The sequence below is a fragment of the Ambystoma mexicanum genome, chromosome 2q, assembly GCF_040938575.1.
Source record: "Ambystoma mexicanum isolate Mex_15411 chromosome 2q, UKY_AmexF1_1, whole genome shotgun sequence".
NCBI classification, from domain to species: Eukaryota; Metazoa; Chordata; class Amphibia; order Caudata; family Ambystomatidae; genus Ambystoma; species Ambystoma mexicanum.
Genome location: NC_090924.1, coordinates 1291509606 through 1291528275, shown reverse-complemented (window position 1 = coordinate 1291528275; position 18670 = coordinate 1291509606). Strand labels below are relative to the sequence as shown.

Here is an 18670-nt window from a genome sequence, read left to right as displayed (position 1 = left end):
CAACTCACTAGTATGCGCTCATTGGTTGGCTCCTGCAGTGGGAACCCTTCTAGGCTCTGCATGCAGGTCCTGGGTCCATACTAAACCAGGGTCTACTTGTCTTTAAGCCACCAGAGATGTTATTGCAAAAGGCCTCCCTGGGTTCATGCTTCGTGATTAAGGGGATATTGGTCGTTTATCTCATTCTGACTGTTCACGTCCTTTACAGCCAGCATTTCATCTTTGAACTTGACTATGTGGGCCTCTCTTTGGGGTGGATGAAAGGCTGGGACCCCTGCATTCAGCAGAGGTGAATTTGAACTTGCATGTATTACTTCAGTTTGTCTCATTTGTTGATCCACTTACCTGCGAGGGCGGGCGGAGCCTACAAGGATTTCCTATAGCAATTCAGGACGAACATCCCTTAAGTGCTAAGGGTGTGTATGTCTGTCCTGCACAGGTGGTTGCATAGGTAACATCTACAGTCTGTTGATGTAAATGGCCTATTTTATTGTTCCAGTTTTTATTTGGTGCCATCATCCAATTACGGACACCATTTATAATAATAATAATAATAATAATAATAATAATAATAATAATAATAATAATAATAATAATAATAATAATTTATGTTCTCTCTCTTGGCGAATGGTGTGCGCAGGGGGTTTCTTGGGAGCATGGGCTTTCTCCATTGGTCTGTTTGGGGGGCCAGCAGGTGTGACATCACTCCTTAGGGCTCAGACTACTCTGAGTTTCTGCCAGTGCCAAGGGCTTCTCATAGCTTAAAGACAATTGAGAAACATGCACGTTTGCAGCAAGCATTGCAGAGGCTTCCGTAGAAGACATTGGGGCTAGTCTGGCTCCTGTGACCTCTCTTTAGATTATGATTTGGTAACACTTACTTCTGGGTAGTTACTGACCTTTTCTGGGCATTGCCTGTGTCCTCTGCTTTGCAATTGTCCTTCTTTTGACATTTATGTCAAGTCCTCTGCCAAGCCAGATTTTTAGACAAGTGATGCCTTTACGTTCCAGGTGTTAGTCCTGGGGAAGAGTGGGATTTTCTTCTCTGCTTGTCCACTCCGAGGATCTGAAATGTGTTGATCATCGCATTCAGGCATGTGGTGTCTGATCGCCAGTTTCTCAGCCGTCTCCTCTCTTCAGTTTTCAACCTGTGTTCTTCCAATATGGATTTGAGTCTGTTCACTCTTTTAATCCAGGATCTATAGTGACGCTCTGATTTTCTGAGCCTCATCATGAGTTGGGCGATATCCCGACTGTATAGCGTTACCGCCCACCCAACCGGTGGTATTGCCGCCGGATCACAAGTTGGGAGGTAAATGTAATTCCCCATTGGGTCCATTGGTATTACCGCACCACATGCATCATCATTACATTTTCGGTGCATTTATCCCCAGCTCAAAGCTGAGGGTAAATGCTGCTAGACACTGTTACCGCCGCATTTAAGGGCTACCGCCCAACTCGTGATGAGGCCCTCTGTCTTTTTTCCATGTCTGTCAGCTACTCGTTCAACTCCATTTCCTCTCCCTATGCCCCGTCCTCCCCTCTTTGCTCCAGCTACGTGCAGAATCTCTGTGTCCTGGTGATGGCTTCCTGGGCCCTCCTTGGCTCCTCCCTTCCTGTTTCTCCTCTGGGTCGAATGGGCTGGCTGTTCAGTGCTTCTCTGAGGAAGTTGCCTTAGGTTGCCTTTTGGGTGGAGGCCGTTGCTTCCCAGTTGTAGGAGCTTTATATGTTACAAAGCAACCATTTTCTGTTGTTCTCATGTCCTAGGAGTTAAGATTGAAGGACTTGGGGTAGACATGCCAGGTGCGGCTTCAGAGTTAGTCATCTCCCCCCAAGGTCCTGCGCCAACCTTTATAACACCCTCCGAGGGTAGCACCCTTGTCCTCTCCCTGTGCTCCTCCCGTGCCATTGCAGCTGTTCTTTCTAATCGCTTCCAGGCAGTCTCCTACAATAGTGAAGAGCCAGCCCAAGTAGCAGCTGACACAGTGCTTAATTTGTGGGGGTGTTTGCCAGGGCTCAACCCTGGCACATATTTCTGAGCCTCAGCACTTATTGCCCCAGGCTCGTGGTCTCTGAGGAATCAAATGCTCACAGTTCAATTCTGGGCAGATGACCACAGCCTTTCACAAGTTATGGGTTTCACGGATTCCCGCAAAAAATCCCTTTGCAAACGTAAAACGCTTTCAATCACTGCTTTGGCAAACATCACAGTAAATCTTTTTTTCTGCTTACAGAATACATTTTACAGTTAAATGGTTTGCCTTAAATCTAGTGCTCTAAATGGGCAGGTCCTGAAGACCAGCATTTCTTTAAAAGGGAAAGTAAATCACTTATTTTATTTTAAAGGGGAGTACCGGCACTGCTCAGCAGAAATGCAAGACATTTAAAGGGGAGTACCGGCACTGCTCAGCAGAAATGCAAGACATTTAAAGGGGAGTACCGGCACTGCACAGCAGAAATGCAAGACATTTAAAGGGGAGTACCAGCACTGCTCAGCAGAAATTTAAAGGGGAGTACTGGCACTGCTCAGCAGAAATGCTACACATTTAAAGGGAGAGTACTGGCAGTGCTCAGCAGAAATGCAACAGATTTAAAGGGGAGTACCGGCACTGTTTGTTTGTTTGTTTTATTATTTATAATGCTCAGCAGAAATGCAACACATTTGAAGGGGAGTGCCGGCGACCGGTCAACAGAAATGTAACACATTTAAAGGGGAGTGCCGGCACTGGTCAGCCGAAATGCAATACATTTAAAGGGGAGTACCGGCACCGGTCAGCAGAAATGCAACACATTTAAAGGGGAGTACCGGCACTGCTCAGCAGGAATGCCACACATTTAAAGGGAGAGTACTGGCACTGCTCAGCAGAAATGCAACACATTTAAAGGGAGAGTACTGGCACTGCTCAGCAGAAATGCAACAGATTTAAAGGGGAGTACCGGCACTGTTTGTTTGTTTGTTTTATTATTTATAATGCTCAGCAGAAATGCAACACATTTGAAGGGGAGTGCCGGCGACCGGTCAACAGAAATGTAACACATTTAAAGGGGAGTGCCGGCACTGGTCAGCCGAAATGCAATACATTTAAAGGGGAGTACCGGCACCGGTCAGCAGAAATGCAACACATTTAAAGGGGAGTACCGGCACTGCTCAGCAGGAATGCCACACATTTAAAGGGAGAGTACTGGCATTTCTGAACACTCAACAAGTTCTAGGGGATAGTGGGTACCTGCACCTCTGTAGTTCTGTTTCAAGCACGACTCATAAGTACTTAATCCCATCTTTCACCTTAACGATGGAAGAATAATTAGTTTGCTCGTTTTCCTGTGCTGTATGCGGCAATAAACGTGTACAATCAGTTCGGGCGACATTTTGCTCGCGCAAACGGTATGACGTCCTTTCATCGCCTGCCTGTTCATCCCCAGGCTTTTTAACGTGCACATTCCATCGAATGTGCTCATCAAATTTTTTAGGGGGGTGGGAAAGGGCAGATAAGGGTTTGGGGGGTGGGCAATAGCAAAAATAAGTGTGGGAGGGGGTTTGGAGGGCAACCCCCAAAAACAAACATGAGCACATTCGATGGATTGTGCACGTTAAAAAGCCTGGGGATGAACAGGCAGGCGATGAAATGACATGGAACCGTGCAAACAACCATGGACAATCATTTTAACAATTTTGAAGGAGGCCCTGGGCTCTCTTTCAGCCACTCTAACTTTAAGGATACCTTTCTGGCAGTGATCAACTCTGATGACTCTTGAGAAAGAAAGAAATGGAGTTTTATGCAGAGGTCAGTGGTGTGAGCATGTGGGCGGAAACTGTGTTGTGTCTTGTCACGCCTTGCAATATGTGGCTTCCAGGCTCCTACAAGAGGCTACTGTTACAAGCTGCTGTTGCCCCACCAAAAGTGCTTCCTCTGTGCTGGCACACATTGGATTTTAAGCTGGGGAACAGAGGCAGCTCAGGGAAATTAGAAGTCACTCACAGCTACAGGGGTTCAGCCCAAGCCTCACGAGTGAAGAGTGTCCACATTTGCATATGTGACTCATAGTTTGAAGATATTTTACTATGAGGGTGAGTATTGTGTCACATGACATGTGCACCAAACCCGGTATGCAATGGATGCTCAATATAGTTGGACGTTTGTCGTGTTAAACATTTAAGTCTTTGGTCATATATACGTTCCCAAAATAATCTTTTTTTTGTGATTAAAAGAATGTTATTAAGCTTAGTGGAACATAGCCACATAACAAGAGAACGTGGAAACAATTATGCATTAGCAAACATGTTAAGCTAAAACAACCTATTAATAGATAAACTTACAGAAGAAACAAGGGCATATGACTATGCACTAATGTTGGGGAGGAGGGAAAACAGGATAACCGAGCATAGTGACAATATTTAGAGAGAAGGTGCCACACAGGCAAGGAAGTCAAGCAAAGCTTTCCACTTCAATTCATGTTCACGCAGTAGGCATGGGGAGGAGGCAATACATCTTTCTAATCAATGGGCCTAATCACGAGTTCGGCGGTATCCCGGCGGTATTACCGCTGTGATACTGCCAGGGCAAATAGCATTACCGCCAAACCCCCCCAGTGCTATTAGTGCCGGATCATGAGTTTGGCGGTACGGGAAATCCCCATTCCCCATTGGGCCCATTCGGGAATTCCCCATTCCCTATTTGGCGCAATGGAGAATTTCCAGTGCAACTACAGTCTGCGGTATTACCACGTGGTAATTGCACCAAAAATCGGCAAAATTGAGGCGGATTTCAGCTTGGGGGTGAATCCTGCCAAACCCGTGATTTGGCGGGCTCTTAAATGTGATGGTAATAGCGTTACTGCATCATTTAAGGGTTACCGCCAAACTCGTGATGAGGCAGAATGAGTATTACCAATGGAATCCCACCAGATTTTTATAATTAATATGATCAAATTAGCAGTAACAGATGGATAGCAACCAAAATAAAGAGGTCAAACAGATGACAAGCATGGAACGCTAGTATGTGTTGCAAGAGTGCACTGCCAAAAAGAAGAAACGTATTATTAAAAATGTGTTTCATAGCATCCCAGACATTATCCCAAAACCTATTAATAAATGTACACTCCATAAACATAGGCTTGAATGAACCTTCAGCAGCAGTACAACTCCAACATTTGTCATTTTGAGCCATCTTACATTTACAGAGCATGGTAGGAGTGACAAAAACTCTGTGATGGAAGAAGTACGATGTTTGAGTCAGGCTTGCGGATGCAGTGATCGAAGAGATTTTTATCCAAACATGTCGCACTAATTATCCTCAGTAGTCAACGAACAATCCTGCTGCCAAAATAATCTCTGATTTTATGAAAAGCAGCCAGGAACTATTGTGCTATTTGTCCCCATACACTTTCCCATAGTTGATTATATTAAAGAGTGAGAGAGATTTTGCACTGCTTGAATTGTTTATATACTGAGTGAGAGACTATTTTATCAATAAAACAATTTTTGTACAAACTGAGCTAGACAAATCTATTTACAACATGCAGGCTGGATGCAAACAAGACCACCTAAGACCATGCTGAGTGTCCCAAAATACATGTTTGCAGTCTCTCATGATTTATTGTATGAGTGTTTGTGTGTGGCGGGGTGATAAGTGTGCAATACTTCAATGTATTTGGCGGCAAGGGGCTGCATTATGAAACTTATTGATAGTGACAATGCTGGCTGATAGTGTTTGTGCAACACCATCCAATGTGCTTTATTGGGAATTCTGGTGTAGATCGGGGATGCAGCTTCATGAATGTTTTTTTTAAGTGACCATACTAGTATAGCTTGTGGTGGCAACTACATTAAAGTGATTTACAGTAATCGTACAGTGTTAGGTTGTGGACACAGCTTCATGAAAGAGATTTTCATTGACCATACTGGCAGAGATGTTGGTGCCAACTTAATGAAAGTGATTTCCAGTAATCATACTGCCACTGATTGTGGGCACAGCTACATGAAAGAGATTTGCAGTGACCATACTGGCAAAGATACCGCTGCTGACAGTGAGACCCTGTAGCCGCAAATATGTTGGGAATTCCCGAGATGTGGGGCTAGCGAGGTTACAAACATCAAAAGGTTTCTCAGGCTTTTTGGGGGCTGTGGATTTGGGTCCAGTGTTGCAAGGAACTGTGGCACTAGAGTTTTGTGGAGCAGGCGGGAGTGGCAGCAGCCACATCGAAGAACTCCAGGGAAGTCTGCTCAGGAGGCCCCCTAGGCCTGCACTGGGAAGGTGTGGGCAACTAGGTTTTCATTTTTATTGGGGGACCACTGATGCGATTCTACTTACAAGAGACTGTTTAACGAAAGCATAATGGTGGCCATCCTGCATGAGGTTAAATGTTCATGGGAGATGTTAGGAAAGCCTGCTATCTGTAGTTCCATCCAGATGAAGCGATTTTAATTCGAGAGGGCTGTACTCTATGAGACAAAAGCTGGCCTTAGCTGGGGCAAAACATATTCTGGAGCCCCTGCATAAGGTTTTAATAGGATGTTGGCTTCCGTGGAATGGGTGATGAGAACTCCTCTATGGGTGGCACAACTAGTAAAGAAGTCCCATAACTCTCTCCCACAACGTGAGAGTAATATAAACTTTACAGATTTTGAACTTGGCTGGTTAGTGTGTGTGGGAGGACTTTCGCATGATTTCATGTGTCTGGAGGAAAGCAAGTGTGAGTTCTGGGAAGTGCTGATGGTGGAAGCCCCATGTGCAGCCATTATGAATGACAGCCAGACACTTGAGGGTGCACCACTGAGTTTTGGGACTGTGCGTTTACTCCAATATGGCGGTCCAAACGACCAGAGAAACCTGTGTCTTCGGCACGCATGCGCGCTAGGATCAAGGAAGGGATCATTATTAGCCGCCAGGGCGCCGCGCAGATCATTCCAGCCTGCGTCCGGCAAGTGAACTAGACGGAACAAAGGTAAGAATTAATTACCTTTATGGAAGAGCAGACGGGAGAAACTCTCCCCGTTCCTCCTCTGGCAGAACTGACAGCCCGCACAGTAGTACTGTGCTTTTGCAGGCAAGAATATATAAATGTAGAAAAATGTCGCCCACCAACGATTGTGCCTAATACAATATTGAATTGAATTTAGGCATCCTGGACTACTTAACAGTCCCCACTTGAAGAGGCAGAGACACCCCAAGGGAGCTGAGGCATAATCTGGTACTGCAGACTGTGGTAAGGAGGGGAACATAAAGGATTGAACTCACCACACATAGATGTTGTCCAAGGGGAAAGTAACAACTACATTGTGATAACCATCTCTCTCTTCCATTCCTTCCCCCTCAATCCCGTTCTTTTTCCAACACAGATGCAGTTACCAGTTCCATCCCAGCATTTTTGTATGGTGCCCATCATGGTACCACGGCCCTGGAGAAAGTGGTTATACTTTGTCACACCACTGAAACCGGTCGCCCCTGTTTGTGGTCCCAGTTGTTCTTCCAGTGTCAAGGAAACCACTTTGGAGCAAAAAGTGCACACAGCTCTCCAATTCTTGAGCCTTGCGTTTAGTCACCATTTTTTTACCAAATTAAGGTCGCTAAATAGGATGATTAAAAAAGTAATGAACTCGATCCTGTGTGACCTCTATCACTCTGGGGCACAGTACATAGAGCCTTTTGAAGTGTTTCTAATAAGCTTGTTACTTATCAGTTCTCTTTTTTGGCAAGTCTCTTTTTCTGTCCTCTAACTTTAGATAAGCAGCACACCAAGAGCAATCTAGGGTCCAGTCACCACAGGGGGGCATCGTTAGTATGGTTGGAGGGCTACGTAGGCTGCATGATAACAAATAATATTCAGACTTGTTTACTTTTTTGTGTGCTCCCTTGCACCCCATGTCCCTGCTGTCAAGCATCATCGCCAAAGACCATCTCCATGAGAAAGCAATTATTAAATCTAAAGAGATGGCCTCTATCTTCCAATGATGGGCCGCCAAAAGGGAAAGCGCTATCAGAGACAGACATAAAAAATGAAAATGTGTTCCACCCTAATGCATATATCTTGATCCTCAGAATTTGATTTAAAAAATGGGTCTTGTGGTAATTTCTGGTCAAATATGCTCCAGTTGCAAGAGTTGGTGAAAAATCATAGGTCTAAATGCCATCTGAGAGCAACAATCGATGTATATGTATTCTTATCTTAGTACAATGTTTGCATTGGAGTAGGTGTGTCCATGAGCATCTCAGATTTACTCCTGCTTTCTCATACCTGATTCACAAAGCCTGAAGCTGCCGAGAGTCTGCAGATGCCTGGAGCATCTCTGGGATGCTCCAATGCCAATGTGATTCAGACAGATTTGCTCAAGGGCATTACAGATTTTCTACAGCTTTAAACGTTGTTAATCCAGATGAAAGTTAACGTAATTTGAATCTGAAATGCTCACGGGCGTCTTCTCGTTTGTTGCAGGGCAAATCTTTGAGAATCAAGCCCTCTAGCTTTAATGTGACCCAGTGCATTAGGTTAGTGTAAGGGGACGCAAAGCTGTAGTCAATGGCTTTAAGTCCGAGTTCAGTGGATTTGGTGTGTACCAGATTTTTTCTCAAATATCAATAAAAGCAAAAATCAGAATTGTTCTGATTGCAATATTTGGTCTGTCCTTTTCTGCTGCTACAGTACTGGCTATATTTAAAATAAGTTTTGCATATGGGCCTTCATGCTCCTTCCTGTGAGGCTAAGAACCTTGGAACCTTGGTGTCATCTTCGACTCCACCTTCTCCTTCTCGCCTCCCATCTCTGACGTCTCTAAGAAGTCAAACGGCTGCACTTCCTCAGAAGTATTCTTCCTTTTCTCACTTTCCCTCAGAAGCCCACTGTCTCCAGAGCCCTGGTTCTCTCTAGGCAGCACTATTGCAACAGCCTCTTTCTAAATCTTCCTGCCTCTACTCTTCGACCTTTACAGCTTATCTAGAACAGGACCGGCGGGAATTGTCCTTAGCCTCAAGCCCAGGTATCGTATCTCTCCAGCTCTGAAATCTCTTCACTGGCTCCCGTGGCTGCAAGGATCAAGTTCAAGACCCTCTGCATCATCCACAAGGCTTTCTGGGGCTTGGGACTGCTCTACCTGAAACGTTCTCTTCCAAAACATCTTCCTTCTCGAGCTCTCCGCTCATCCACCTCCAACTCTTTGAAGGTCAGACGCTTCTCCAAGCAGAGAGTTGGGGGCAGATCTATCTCTTCAGCTGGGGCCTCCCTCTGGAACAGCCTCCCTGCCTCTCTCAAACTTGAGCAAAACCACCTGCGGTTCCGGAAGCAACTCAATACCTTCCTTTTCTCTTCCGCTTTCTCTCTTCTTCTCCCCTGCAGATGCACTGGACTGCTCTGCACACTGGTCACCTGGTCACCCTCTGAACTCGGGCCCAGGCTCCTGCATGTCCAGTTGCCCTTGTACAGCCTCTGGGTTTCCCAGCACTTAAGGGTCTGTATCTGCAACCCTAGAGTCCCTTCTCTCTGCACTTATGAGCTACCCGCTAGCTGCACTTGTGAGTTAACTGCACTTCCCCTCCCCCTGGCACTTCTCCCCTTCTCTCTTCCCTGCACTTGTGCGATCTGAATGACACAAGGCCTAGTAAGATCATTATTTTGCCCTCCCTGGTTTTCACCTCTTTGTCTCGCCTAGAAACACTTGTGTACTGGCGCGTTATAAATGCCACATCATATCATATCATATATCATATCATATCATATCATATGTATTTGTATTTATTGAAAAAAGCACTATACATAGTTAATCAGTGGTACAATACGAATCATAACATTTCGAAGGACAAAGATTATGAAGAAGAATGCAAAATATATCAATTAAGACAAGAACAGAGATGGAGAAGGATGAGTGAAACTGATTGACAATGGGAACATATTCCAATGCTTGAAGGGGTGAGGTGTGCGAACGAATAGATGCAGGACTGAGCACAATAAAGGTTAGGAACAGTGGGAAGAAATAGAGTTTGAGAAAAGAGTGAAAAAGAAGAACTATAGAAGGAAACAAGAGAAGAAAGATATGAGGGAACAAGACCATGGATACATTTCAATCCCTGCAGTTGAAGTGGAAAAGAAGACAAGAGCTGAAGGGAGGCCAACATACAGAAAGAAGAGAAGCAGTGAGGGAAGTATAAAGAGAGAAACCAAAAAGGAGACGTACAGCAGATTTATAGATAGAGCAAAGGGGAGCGAGTTGGTAGATTGGGCGTCCAATTAGAAGAGCCGAACAGTGATCAAGTCGGGAGAAGATAAAAGAAGAGATGAGCAGCTTTGCAGCATGAAAAGAGAGATGAGAGAAATCTTTACAAATATTATACGGAGGAAAACGACAGCAAGTATTGGGAATATGAAGAGCAAAGGAGAGTGTAGGATGAAAGATAAAAGCGAGCTTGCGAGCGGATGAGGAAAAGGGAAGGGGACTATGGGGAAAATACTGGAGAGATGGAGGGACTGAAGGGGGCAGTTGACACAGGGAAAACAAACTTTAGTTTTGAAAGACTTAAGTATAAGAAAAGATTGGATGGCAAGATAGCAGACAGGGAGAGTAAAATGGAGGAAAAGGGGAGAAAATGGTAGAACGACCTACGATTCATTGACATGGAAATGACAGGAGGGATTAAAGAAAGCAGCATTAAAGAGTTTTGTTTTGTTTGCTGTTCCTCTGCACTAGAAAATTAGCATCTGGCTTTAAGAAAGCAGAAGCACAGTGACTTCATCCCATTGACAGCATAGAGGTAATGAAAGGGACATCCCACAGCCTTTGACCCCCCACCCCCCTGAATGACATCAACTCATTTCTAATTTCTAATTTCAGTGTTTTTTTTATGTCGGTTTAAAGGATTTTTGTTGAACGCTGTGTCTGAAGCATCTTTCCTAAGAGAGTGATCAATAACAGTCAAATTGACCAATATACTAAAAATAATAAAGAAACACATAAATAATTACTTTGACTCAGTGGTACGGTTGGTAATATTAAAAAACATTGTTGCAGAGTAACACTTTCTAAACCTAAATGACATCCAAGAAGTTGAGCTTAATGGACCTTCTGACTTATTTCCAATTAGCCCCTATATGAAAAGCGATGCCAGGAAAGTCATTTTGTTCAAACATCAAGCCTTTGCAGGCTAGCATGGATCGTAAATACCCACAATCTTAGGTAATAGACTCGAGTGAAAGCAGGCCTCTTAATGAGGGCCAATTGCATTTAAGAGCAATAATAGACCCCAAAACAGGTTATGTGGTCTATAAGTCTAGCTTATTTGTATTTTTAAAGTGTGGTTTGAGATCCAGAAAGGGAATCATGGTGCTGAAAAGCAGCTGTAGTGCATTTATTTTTTTTAAGTCTGAATTTTAGAAGGTGTGTTGTCACAGAGGCAATAAGTAGACTCTTCCGAAGCTGGACTGGAAGAGAGTTCCAAGGATGCGATGGTTGTGAAGAAAAAAGCACTGGCCCCACTTGTGATGCACGGTTTTGCAAAGTGGAAACAGTTTAGATTAGTCGATTAACTTAAAACAGGGTGGCCAAGAGTTAAGGAGCCACACCCAGGCATCAAGCTTGAACGCCATGAGCATGCCCTGTTTTTGGCCTGAGAGTACGTTGGCTGGTCTTCCTACAACCCGGAAAAGTGACACAAAGACAGGATCCATCTCTCCTTGTTACCCAAGCCTGCGAAGACCACAGAGGCAAGGGAGTCCACGCCAGAGAAGCGGGTGCTGCAGTGGGCGGAGCAGAGAGCTGACGTGCTGCGCGATTGTAGGTAAGACACTGCCGCCTGGTGGCGGGTGCAGTGAGAAACACCAGGAAAGGAGAAGAGAAGGAGCCGGGCAGGCAATCCATTGGAGCAGACAAAATTCCGCATGTGCCATCAGATTCCAGGTAAATCGGGGACAAATATCTAAATGCCCCGTGATTTCAAAAAGGCAAGTGGGGCGTAACTCCTCTCTTTAGTGACATCTTCGCTTCGGGTGGAACTCTATGTTAAGAAGCTCAGCATCTATGGCTTCGGCTGCCATGGCAACCAAACACGAAGGGCACAAACGTCTTCCAGTTCAAAGTCAATGAAACATTATTGCCAACATGTACTCTCTTCATTAAAGATATTGCAAGAGCATGAACGTGGGCGATGGGGCAGCTCTGCAGATCGGGTAGACACGGGGCACCAATGAGAGGAGGTAGAACACAAGACAGATTATAGACAAGCATGCAGTGTGAAGGGGGAAACAGTGGAATTGGTTGATGTGAAGGAATGGTACAATTACAAGCCAATTTTTCCCTCGGCGAGCACCCTCTTTGGTGAGGCGAATAATGACATTAATCGGTCTGATCGCTCAGGCAAGGAGTACACAACATCACCTGAGATAATTCATATCTGGGTATTAAAGAATATATGTAGTGTAAAGGAAATCATTTTTCAACTGTAAAATATTGAATGGGCCACCACCTAATCATATAAGATTAAGGGGCTGGTAGGTGCTCCATAGAAACTCTCTCTGAAAGTGTATACAGGTAATTCCCTAGAATTAGCACCACAACATCAATGAAAGTTTGCATCCTTTATGGAATGTTTGAAGTGGCTCTGCCACTTAGTATGGTGCAATTAGAGACACTAATTAAGCATTAGAACCTTTGGCGGGTGAGTCAGCCAATCAGGTTGCTCCCAACCCGGGCTGAATCTAATGATCCAAGCCCGGGTTCGGAGCAACCCGATTGCTTGGCGCACCCAGCGCCACCTGTCCCCCACCTTAAACCCATCAACAGTCCCTGTCCCCCCTCCTTACCTTAATGGGGCTTCTGCCAGGCCTGCACTGTTCTGCTTCCTTCTCCACTCCAGCCATGGAAATGGAAGAAGGGCTCTGAGAGGAGCCCCGCCTTCCATTTCCATGGAAACCACTCCCCATCCGCAAACAACAAGCAGTGCGGACAGGTTTTAATTATTTTTTTATTGCTATTAGAACCTCTAGGGTTTGCTTCCTGGTTCTAATGGCAATAAGCACCCATTCTGGGGACTTCACTGGCCCGATAACGGCACCAGGGCCCGGTGTAGAGGCTCTCCACATTTGCTATTGAAACATTCCACTCAGAGTGTTAAATGTTCTGTTTAAAACAATGAAAGACACAGAAGAAATATTGGAATGTTGGGAAAAATATGACACCAGCCTTCATTGCCCTCTGCCACTGCATTGTCTGGAATGGAACTGTGAATAGCAACAAGGCATGCAAGCAGAGCATATGAATGAGACTGCATTTGTATGTACTTGCATGTAGAGAGCCCCAGGAGTTTTAAAAAGGAAAAACTCCTAGTCCTTGGGCATCATTTCTGTCATCCTTTCTGCTCCCTAATCAGAATCCCTCCCTGACAAAGAACTCCGGCAAGCCTCAGCTGTCAAACACACATCTGTGATTGGTTCTTTTGAATGTCAATCTAAAGATGGTCCTTCCAAGTTACGTAACCATTACCAGCATGGCAGTGCCCCCTAAAGATAAGAATGTGTCTCCCTCCTTTGGACCAGTCTCCCACCGCCTTGATCCGGATCTCCTCAAGTTCAGCAAGCATCTCAAGATTTTCCTTTTCTCCTCTTCCTTCCCTATTTCCCTCCTGGGGCCTGGCCTTCTGCCCAATCGCCTACAGCATCTGCCCCCCCCTGCACTTGCCTTCTTTGCTTTATGGCCTGTGGTGCCCCTCAGGGCTGCACTTATTGGATGGGCAGCTGACCTCCGCTTACAGGTGGTCACTGCCTCAGACTTACCTGTTGCCACTGCAATGGGTACTCTGGCACTCCCCCCCCGGGCGGCCCCTCCTACACTTACCCCCACCCCCTTCCACTCTCTCGCTCTGCACTTGCACGCTCCGAATGTCACAAGACCTAGTCGGACTGCTGTTTTCATTTGTTTTTCATTGCTATTTTCTTCCACTGTCATGTTTTGCTCCCTTGTTCCCTTCCCTCTTGCCTTCTGGCGCTTTGAAGCACTATTCTAGCTGTATAAGCGCCGTATAAATGCCAAAATAAATACATAAATAAAAGCGTCACCACATGTCTGTCAGCTTGCCAGTGGAATGCAGTGATGTCACTGCTCAGCCAACAGCCCACCGAAGGGAATCACACACAAGCTGCCACTCACTTCACAATTAGCAGTGTGTACTGCAGTTTGGCAGGGGGCGCTGCTGCTGTTTCTTTGTGTGTGCTGTAAGCTTGACAGTCTGTCTACACTGTCATTTGTGAAGGATTAGGGCACCTGGACTTCAAAATCCTACACCGGCGTAGAGATCATGCAGTGTGCGCCGTGTGTACTGCAGTTTGGCAAGAGGTGCTGCTGGTGTTTCTTCGTGCGTGGTGTACACCTGACTGTCTACACCGTCATTTTTGAAGGAGGTGGGCACCTGGACTTCAAAATCCTACACTGACAGGGAGTGTGTGGTGTGCACAGTGTGCACTGCAGTTTGGCAGTTCGGCAGACGGTGACAGACGGACAGAGAGAAATCAGCTGTTAAGCAGCATTAGCTGCCACCAACTAGAAGGACTCTGTGCAGGCGAGTGTCCTTATTCCCTGCCTTGTATGTATGTAGGACCTCGCTAGCAGGGCTAAACAAGCAAACATGAGCCTTGCTCCTTCGTTAGCAATGCACCTTGCCCTGACGACCTCTACCGTTGTCACCTAGAAAGGTCCGACTGGGACGGATGCACTTTTGGCAGTGGTCGCGCCCTCTCTGGCAACATCAAAAGGACTGAAGCAAAAAGTAAATAGCCACATGATAGCGGCTTTTTTTAATCCATTGCAGGAACTAGTGGATTGTGTTCGCAAAGATCAATCTATGACGGAAAGCTACGTCTCTGTCTCGAATTGCCATGCAAAGAACGAACATCTCTCACAACGGCATGGTGAGTGCGCCAGACTTTGTTAATGATCAGCAACTGTCAACTCATGATACAGACTCCTCAATATCTTCTTTCATGTCCTCTCCTGCCCCGGTGCCTCCCAGACGATTGTTTGCTTTCTTGTAGTGTCTGGACAACTGAATTTTGGATTCTGTGGGCAAAGGGCAGGGCGGCCTTTTGCACAAAATAAATCAAGTATTGTGTGTGTTGGTGGCCCTCTACGAAAATCTGAGCTGAATCTTAGATCCACTCTGCCTTGCTAGAGTCATTGTTATTTAAGTTCAACCACATTGGAGTGCACACTGAGTTGAAAGAATTTGTGGTTGAGAATGCCTTGCCACATCCTGCTATACCTAAATCTCAGCAGCAGGGCTAAAGTCTCCATGCCAGCACTAGGTTAGTCGGAGGTTTGTCCAGCGACCCTGGCTGGGAGATGGGGAGAATGGCCAGAGCTGCCTGTGGTCTCAATGGAAACTTTAGCAAACAAACTCATGTTCACATCCTGGATTGCAATGCCTCTCGGGTTCGAATACTCCCAACGACGAGCACAGGAGTCTGCTCAGTTGGTTGGAAGATGAAACAGGGGAAGGCGGTGACCAAAATCTTGTTCTCCGTGTGATAAACCTTTCCCACGTCATCTCTGTGATGGAGGTTGTTGAATCAGTGTCCCCCATTATGCCAAAGAACGGGAAAAGGAAGACCAAAGAGACTAAAATGTCCTCAGAACAGCTGGAAGGTGGGGAAAAGAAATCCCCAAATAAACCCATGCAGAACACCAATAATCAGTCATCTCGCAAATTCCTGACGAGGCAGCCCAATATGATGGCTATGTTGTGCAATGCGCCACTCAAGAAAACCTTGAAAAGAATTGTGGCAAGTGGCAGCAGCAAGAAGGTGGACACATAACCGGGCCCTCAAATCAGCCTGAGCAAGTCAATATTGCTGCTACTATAATGACAGAATCGCAAGAGGTCCAAACGGATTCCTCCCTCTGGGTGATTAGTAACGTGCCACTTTCTGATGTGGGAGTCACACACATGGTAGGGCAGCGCAATCTGGGAACACGGAGTTGTGTGTATCGAGCTCTTCAACGACTAATGATGTTCCTCCTCCAAGGGTACCTAGGTCTGATGAACTTTATATGGTGCACAAACTCTAACACAACTTTTGGAAGAGATCGGAACTTCTTACAGGGTCTGGAGCGGTACCCGGTCTGGTGAATCGTGAGTGGCGTGTACCAAGTGATTCTTTGCCCCATGGGGTACCCACCTCAGGTGCCCACTGTTTGGAGCAACCTCATAGCCCTTTTCAGTCCCAACCTGCTATGTGCTCGCGACCACTGCCTTTCTAATCATTTAGCATCTAGAAGGGATGCAAGGGCCCTGACTTGCCCCCGGAAAAGCGAAGGGCCCACGACAGAGCAGTCACGTGAGGTCTAACGAAATTCATGATGGGCCCATGTGGTTAGTGGGCTTTGAGCCAGTCCCTGTCAGTGACTGTAAAATCCTAGTCAAAGGTTTGCTGCCTGATAATAGGGAGGTCTTGCTAAATCAATGCAACATTCTACGTCTGTTAGGAAAGGTTCCTAGGTTGCGAGCACTGGCCCTCATTACGATACCGGCGCTAAACCATGGCGCTATTAGCACCATGGTTGGTGCCAGTATCGTAACGTGTCCGCCATGGTGAAATGGGGAAATACCACCCCATTCCAAGGTTGGCGGGGCGGTATTTCCCCATTTCCCATGGCCCTTCCCCATTCCCATTTTTGCCCCATAGAGCATAATGGGAACGGCGAAGGCCTAAGTACGGTACCGCAAATCGCGGTACCATACTTACCGCAAAGGTCCCTTTGCGGGTCCCTACTTTAACGGCTGGTCTCGTAATTAGGCGCCTCATTACGACCCTGGCGCTAATGGGTTAACAGCGCTGCAGCCTTTTACGGCGCCGTTAACCCATTAGCGCCAGGGTCGTAATGAGGCCCACTGTATTCAAAGGACATCAATAGAGTTGACTTTTTCAACCTCCACAGAACTAAATGTATCATATTATATGTCAGGCCGAAGATAGTCTACAATGTCATCTTTGGGGAGGTGCAATCACTAAGGCAACTGGAGTTTGACTTGTCCTCCTTTAAGGGCCATACCACGTGTTATGAAGATAATGGGCCTCATTCCGAGTAGGGCGCAAAGGGATACCGGGCACTGTTAAGGACATTGGTGCTGGTAATCCCTTTGCGCCCTATTCCGAGGTCCCTTTGCGGGTCCCGGGAGCAAATAACGGTACCCCAAATTGCGGTACCATTATTTTCACCTTCCCCATTCCCATTGAGCCCTATGGGGGCTCAAATGGTAATTGGGAATGGTATTTTCAATGGGGATTTACCGGTCCCGCACCGACTAGACCGGTAAATCCCCATTGAATGAGGGCAGACTCGGTACCATTATTGGAGGCAACCATGGCGCTATCAGCGCCATAGCTACCTCCGATCTCGGAATGAGGCCCAATGACTGTACTGGAGGGCGGGCACCTTTACTGAGTGAGATCCTAATTTAAACAGGTCCCCGTGGTGACCAGGACAGAGAGGTTACCTTTGCCGCTCAGGACTGGTCTTGGGTGTCTGGAGCACAGTGACAATCGAGGCTTGGGGGACACTGGCAATAACACTAGCTTTCCTGGCACGGGAACCCACTTTACATTCCTATCATGGAACACTAGAGGTCATTGGAACCTCTTCACCAAACCAGTATTGGGAGGGACTTTGAAAGTTCAACACTTGGTCTTCCTACAAGAGATGTGGTTAATTTAAAAAATGTAATTTGAGGGACACATTTCCCATTGCCAGGCAGCCTGTAAAGTACAACTTGCACGCCCATCCGGTGGGCTGCTAATGCTAACTGAATCATGCTCTATAAAAGTTGCACAAATGACCAAGGTATGTAGAGGCTTTCAAGACACACATGTTGTGTTGTATGAAGCGGGGCAACCACTGCATGTCTTATGTATTCCTGTCTACTGGAATGCAGGGGTAATTGCCCTAGAAAAGCTTCTGGCTTGCCTCTCAGCTTTGGTCAACGATTGGTGCAATAAGGTATGAGGTGGTCACTCTGTGGTGTTGGGTGACCTTAATGCAAATTGCTTGGATATTGACCAATATCATGTCCCATCTATGCTTGGGATGACTAAAACCAAATGCAAGGACTACTGGGGGAGGACGTGGCTGAATACTCTTCAAGGGTTGCGGTTACAGATGTTAAATTGGATGATCCCGCGTGACATTCCATGCAAATACACCTGGAGAAATATTAAGTCCAGATTTATAATAGACTACGTTGTGCGAAATTGGCTTCACCCTATATGTTCCAAATGTTGTGTATGTGATACTGTGCTTAGTGACCATGGGATGTTGATGGCAACGTTTTCATTAGACTGTTCTCCAGGTGACCTCAATGGCACGAGGGATCTCTGGGTGAACACGGCAGGTAATAGGATCTCCTGGAATAGCAACAATATCAAACTGGTAAGCGACTCTCTCCAGGTCTGTATTGATGAGACTTTGGTAACCTGGAAACTTGGCACCTTTACAGTGGACCGGTTTGAACCCTTTGTTGTGGATCTTGTAACCAACTCAGTTGGCACTCAGGCTAGACACAAACAGACGAATGGCAGCAGTAACACTTGTATGATGCAGAAGTAGTGGAAAGAAAACAGGCTCTAAGAGCACAGCTAAAGCTCATAGGGCACAGGGGGGCCAGCGACTTGGGTGGGAGTGCTATCGCCATCAAAGCTAACT

At 46.1% G+C, this 18670-nt stretch overlaps 1 protein-coding gene across 3 annotated transcripts in view; it reads right to left on the bottom strand.

Annotated features, from left to right (window-relative positions):
- Positions 1–18670, bottom strand: part of CPNE4 (copine 4) — a 1706709-nt gene that overhangs the window by 208880 nt on the left and 1479159 nt on the right. The window lies entirely within an intron of this gene.